Below are 6,861 nucleotides of genomic sequence, written 5' to 3'. Positions count from 1 at the left end.
GCCCAGTCATAGGGCCCGATCTCATAATGGCCATTCAGTCGGACTTGGCATCGATAAATAACACAACTGGCAAATTCATATACGATCATAAGTAACAGATGAGAAAATCGTTTATTATAATTATATGATAATTCGAGAAGTTCTCTTCCTTGCGGTCTCTCTTTTTCGCTTAAATAGCGGTTTTGCCTATTCTACGGCTAATAATTTAACACATAAAATATGTTATATAAAAGATTGATTAGAAATGTGTTGTGAATTGATATTTCACAACTAAACAACAATACACATCAATATAGTATCTGATTAATTTCTATTGATTTTGTGAATGCTTTCAAATAAGAAACTTGAAATACTACAAGATAATAATGAGAGAAAGGGGACGAGAAATCAGAAACTCAGAGTAAATAGTCATACTCGTCATGCTCCATACCCTCGATTTATGATGCTTTTGTCAAACCACGGTCACTTATGGTACTGTCCATAACAGAATCTAGAAGGACTATACATTTCTAGTACAATAAAACAACAATAACATTATTTTGTTTCATAAATAATTAGTCTATAAGATTGTTCGTTCAACACAATAACTAAAGAGATAAACTCAGGGAATCATCATGTCACTTTCCAAATCTGAATTTTATTCCACGTGAATCATAGACTTGTAATTTACGAAATAATATAATATAATATAATACATTATACGAGTATAATACGGATATACAAATCTACAATGAGGACGAGTCAAAGATGTAACAGAGAAACCAAGATTTTCATAACCAAAATGATTCACACAAAGAGAGTAAGTGAGACGAAAAACTTATTATTGCAAATTATTAAATTAAGGATACACACGTGTATATACAAAATAACCTCTTTGACACAGACTCGACCCCTTTCTCTCCACGTGCGTATCCTATAGTCTACACAAATCTAACTTGCATCAGCGGTCGGCACAGATTTGTGCCGACACGTTCACACATCTACCTATTACATCTAATCAAAAACATAAACTTCATAATCAACGTTTTTAAATAATATAATCAGACCACTCATTCACATGTTGAACGTGATCCATAGTATAACTAGGAATCCTATTAAGCTTAACCGGATTTTGTTTTCCTCCAATCAACCTAGCAGGGTTTCCAACAGCAGTAGTCCTAGCCGGCACATCTTTCAACACAACCGAACCCGCCCCAATTTTCGCACCATCCCCAACCCTGATATTCCCCAAAACACAAGTCCCCGCACCAATCAAAACCCCATCCCCAATTTTCGGATGGCGGTCCCCACCACTCTTTCCAGTCCCACCCAACGTCACATTATGCAAAATGGACACATTGTTTCCAATCACCGCCGTCTCACCAATCACCACCCCGGTAGCGTGATCAAGCATAACCCCACTACCGATTTTCGCTCCCGGATGTATATCCATTGCAAACACCTCAGAAACCCTATTTTGAATCAAAAGTGCTAGAATCTTTCTATCTTGTAGCCATAACTTATGAGCTATCCTATGAGATTGGCAAGCAAGAAACCCTTTGAAATTCAAGAAACAATGCACATAACTTATACAAGCCGGGTCTCTTTCTCTTACAGCCCTTAGATCATCTTTAACAGCTTTAACAATCTCTTGATCTTCTGTTAACACTCCCACAAAAAGATCGTACAACGTCGTACTTGGTAAACTAGAATTACTCAGCTTCATTGAGATGTGATTAGCTAGAGCAGTTTCAAGTGAAGAATGAGACAAGATTAAGGTGAAATAATAATTTGACAAGATGGGTTCTTGATCAACATCTGATCTAGCTTCATCTTTCATTTTGAGCCATAGATCATCATCGTCATCATCTTGATGCTTGTGGGTAGTGATCATGGAGATGGGTTTGCAAGATAACTGATGATCAGAATAATCTGATCTGCAGAATCTGGTGAAGTTGTGACAAGATTCAAATTCAAGAACTTGTGTTCTGCATCTGTGTAAACAAGCAGTCATGTTTCTGTGTTGTGTTTGTTATTGGAGAATGAATTGGTGGATATATATAGATGTATAGATACAGATTGATTATATGAATATAAGTTTGGAGGTTGAGTGTGGGATTAATGGAAGCAACCCTTTATATACGAAACTAAGGAGTCGTGTGTGAGTTAAAGACTGGGGTTTTACCGGAAAAATATTTTATAATAAATGAAAATAATAAAAAATTGGTGGTGGGCAGAGGGTTTATCTATTCGTATGAATCGTGGGTTCATACTAACCCATGGTGTTAGTGTTTTTAGAAAAGGAGGATCTCATTGTTGATACCAGAAACCGCATACATGACTTGATGACCGGTCTATTCAGTTATTTTTTTTTACCTTTTTTGTTTCTTTTTTCAAAATCTATCTACGGTCGGCTGTACGTTTTGTTTATATTTATAGATTTATAGAGTTTTATATTTCACTAGTACTTGATGGCATATGCCGTGGTGATGTTAAAATTTTTTAAATTGTATAGCAAATAAAGAAACCAAATCGTTCGTTTTTAAGGTGTAGTTTTGTTTTATATATATTTACGCATACAAAAGTTGTGATTAATTTAATATCATGCAATGAGACGAAGGAGGAAATTGTAAATATTTTTAAAAAAATTTAGAACTTAAGTAAAGATTAGGCTAAGCTGTAAGTATGCCCTCTTAGAGTATTCGGGGTGGAGTTGGGGTTGGGTTCATTCGGCAAGCTCGGCAACAACAACGTCATTAAATCGGGTAGGGGTTTCGGGTTGGGAAAGCTGAATGTTTGATGGTGAATGTGAACATTCAACGGTCATTTGACCATTTGAATTTAAAGATACATAAATGAATATTTTTTTTTAATTATTTAAATTAACAACATTTACAACATTTTTTTACACCGCAACTAAAGTATTGTTCTCTAATTTTATTAAGTATCATATTTTTAGTACCACAAAATGGATTCAAACAAGAAAATTTCATGATCTAGAGGCGGTTCGAGCCGTTCCCAAATGAATTTTCAACAACCATTGATTCAACCTCCATATATCCCACACTATCTTACAAAATGATGATCAACATATGGAAGGAGAAGAATAGCAATAATCTGTAAAGAAAGGAAAACTTAAATCACGGGACAATCGTGTTACATGGATTTGTATTTACGATTTTAAATATATAAATTTAGTTTTACATTAAAACATGCAAGAAATAAAATGTACCTTCGTAACATGACATTCTCTTACTTGCTGATCTCTCTTTCTATAGTTCTTTATGTCTTTGTAAATCTCTAATACCCTTAACCTCTAAGAGACATGCAACAAGGGTTGCACCATTAGCAATAACATTTGTAATACTAAAATTTAAAAATGTCCATATAAATCGTGATTTATTTATAGTATAGATGATCATCATAAATCCACCCAAAAGCAAAGGCATATTCATAGTGATAGAAGGGGGGGCCAAGGCCATCATCCAACCATATTTATAGTGTAGCAAATAGTCTAATTTTCTTGTTTTAATCTAAATGTCTGCCTTCTAAAACTTCAAGCCTAAGGCTTAAACCAATTAAAATCTAATCATAATTGGTTAATTTTGATTTTTCAATATATCATGCCATCAGGAATCAACTTCTGCCTTGCAAATACCGCTTCGACTTCTCATATTTTGCCTCCAATCACACAATTTTGGTATCCGCCTAATCGAAAGTGAAAAATATACCCGTATTTGTTGTGCAATGATTATATCTTTATATTTTAAACTAGGTTAGTTACCCGTGTAGTACACGTGTTAAAATAAATAAATTTATTTAAATAATAACACAATGTTAAAATATGATAGAATAAATTACACATTACACAATGGAAATAAAAAGTTGTTAGAAATTCATAAATATCTAAATATTTCTTTGTACGCAATACTTGTAATTTTATTTGTAACTTTATTTTATATATAAAAACTTAGTAGTTTCACATTGTTTCTATTTATAACTCTAAATAATGTAACACATAACCATCATGGGTTAAAATAACTTGTTTCAAAAACAAACCAACCATCTATAATTATTGACCTTAGCTTCTATTAATCTTTAATGCAAAACAAAAATAAAGTAAAATTTTCATACTTTGAAATTAATCATTTTATCTAAAGGTGATAGAATTTTTTTTTGGAATAAAAATGTGAGTTCCAATATTACTTTTGGATATGATTTCGACTTCTATAACACGGTTATCATATTGTATTTTCACATATAGTTTAGTTTCATTGCATATACCAATTTTCTAGTTAATATTTTAAGCAACATTACTTCAACGTCGACTTTTAGGACTGATCTATAACTTGACAACCTTGGATTTTAAGGTTATTTAAAACATCAGGAAACTAATACTTTCTTGTAACGTATCATTTTATGACTGATAGAACATGGATAGCGAACGATTGCTAGTTTCTTGAGCGACCTCATTTTTCGGTGCAAGTATAACTCGCTCACTAAAGAAAACTGTATTTTTAAAATCTTCAATACTAGAAGAATATATAAAGTGTGTGCTAATGTCTAACATGTGTATTCCGAAGATCCACCTGAAAAACCAAAACATGTAGTCTAGTGTTTATATTTTTATGGATTTTTAAGATTATGAACTTAACATAAATAATGAGTTGATTAAATAGTTAACTAAAAACTTGTAAATGGCTATTTTCTTAAATCAACCCGTGGACCGAAACTCATTTTAATCATAATCTGTTTTGACGTGAACCATGTTTGATATTTTAACCGGTTAAAGAAACCTGCTCATTTAAGTTAACACAAAGACTAAGAATACATCAATAGTGAATTTGCCTTTTCAGTGTTTGAAAAAAAAGACTTGTAATTTAGTAAAATATCATATGTTTTTTGTATGTTAGAGTTTATTGAAATTTAACTATTAAATTAATCTTGCATTTTCATCCAATAATATCATTTCTTATAAAATCTTAATTAATATAATATATTTAAAATCTTAATTTTTAGAATCATTATTCAATATCAACGTGAAAAGTGATTACTTATAAAAACCTAATATTAATAACTAATATAATATATTTATATAAAACGAAAAAACATATTTATGTTGGTATCTAATTGTTTAAATCAGGAAAGAATTATTAAAAAGAGACAATGAAACCCAATATTGGTTCACAGTCAATAACATCTTCACCATCTAGAGTAACAATGAGTCGAAGAACACCATGCATTGATGGGTGCTGAGGTCCCATATTTACTATCATGAGGTCTTTTCTTGTAGATGATACAGTCATAGGTTTTTCCTGATTCATTCTTCCATGAATTGCTGAAAGCGAAAAGAAGTTCATCAAACTTTAAGCAAAGAATTCAAATTAACGAGTTTTTCTCTCTCGAATATCCAACCGCCCTATTAATTCTTTATAACGCGCTCTATTTTGTTTTGACAAATAAGCCAGCAACCGTTGACGTTTTCCCAAAATTTTCCGCAGGCCTCTCTGAGATAAATAGTCTTTTTTGTGCAATTCCAAATGTGAAGTGAGTCTCCTTATCTTATTGGTGAAACTTACTACTTGAAATTCAACAGATCCTCTGTTTTCTTTGTTTTCTTCTTGTTCTTTCAAAAGAATTGAAATAAATGAATTTATTAAAAGGTAAAAAAATGAAATACAAAATTGTTAATAGCAAAGAATTATTAAAAAGAGAAAATAAAAGATTAAAAAGTAAAAAAAATGAAATACAATATTATTAATAAGAAAGAGAAATGTCAAAGGTATTTAATATGAGAGAGATCGAGGAGGGAAAATTTTTTAAGTATCAATTTGGTGATGACATGTGATACTTAGTAAGTTTTATTTATTATATAGTATAGATATGTAAATTATTAGAGCATTCACAGCTGGTCATCTATCTTCATCTCTATAATTACACTAAATATTAGGGTTGACATGTCATGTATACCCGTACGCGATAAGACACGAACACGAAACATGTATACCTGCACACGACACGAAAACGTATTGTGTACCTGTATCCCAAACCCGAACATGAACCTATTAATACCATGTATATATGATAAGACACGAACCTGTTAATACCGGTAGTGCCGATGCAACTGCGAGGAGGCCGAACTGCTAGAGAATCTGATATGTCGAGAAGTAGACCGAAGAATTGAAGGGTTGCGACTACCAGAGATTTGGAGGGAAACCACCGGAATACCAGAGAGGGAGAATCAAAGAAGGGTTTGTACGCCGTTTTCTTATGCTGGATTGGATTGACATGCGTTATGTCCAATTGTTTGGTATATAAATTTAAGGTTAACTATTTAGGATATATTACATATTATATTATTATATATTTTTATTTATAAAAAAATTTAATCAGGTACTAACGGATACTAACAAGTAAATGGGTATTTTACCTGCGTAGACATGAAATTAACAGGTCGATTCGTGTCTACCTGTTAAGTACACGGAACATGTTAAGGCCATACACGATACCTGTTAAAGTCGTGTAAGTTAGTACATGTTTTGTATTCATGTATCATGTCTAATGTGTCAGCCCTACTAAAAATCACTACTTTTTCTCTATCGTTTTCAATTAAATAATATTTTTTATACCTTTGTCATTCCTTTTTCTTTCTCATTTAGGCTAAGGGGTATACACCGGTGGGGTTGCCCACTGGTCCTAGGCGGCAACCATGTGGTAGCCACCCCTCACCGGTCTCACTTGCAACACCCCCCCACCCCCCACCCCAACCGGTCACACGTGACCTGAGGCCACTGATGGCGCTCAGTCACGTCAGTGACCCTTTTCCTTGCTTTCATGTGGGGTCCACTGGTGGAGATTGGTGTATTTTGAATATTATATAAA

At 32.8% G+C, this 6,861-nt stretch overlaps 1 pseudogene; it reads right to left on the bottom strand.

Moving 5' to 3' along the window:
• Positions 1-800: 800 nt before the first annotated feature.
• On the bottom strand, positions 801-2,075 carry LOC143583237 (serine acetyltransferase 1, chloroplastic pseudogene; annotated as a pseudogene).
• Positions 2,076-6,861: the final 4,786 nt, after the last annotated feature.

Source organism: Bidens hawaiensis, unplaced genomic scaffold (genome assembly GCF_021521415.1).
Source record: "Bidens hawaiensis isolate Kalapana, Puna unplaced genomic scaffold, B.hawaiensis_p1.1 tig00032179_1, whole genome shotgun sequence".
Lineage (NCBI taxonomy): Eukaryota > Viridiplantae > Streptophyta > Magnoliopsida > Asterales > Asteraceae > Bidens > Bidens hawaiensis.
Note: the sequence above shows the minus strand (reverse complement) of the source record. Positions and strands in the feature narration are given on the sequence as shown.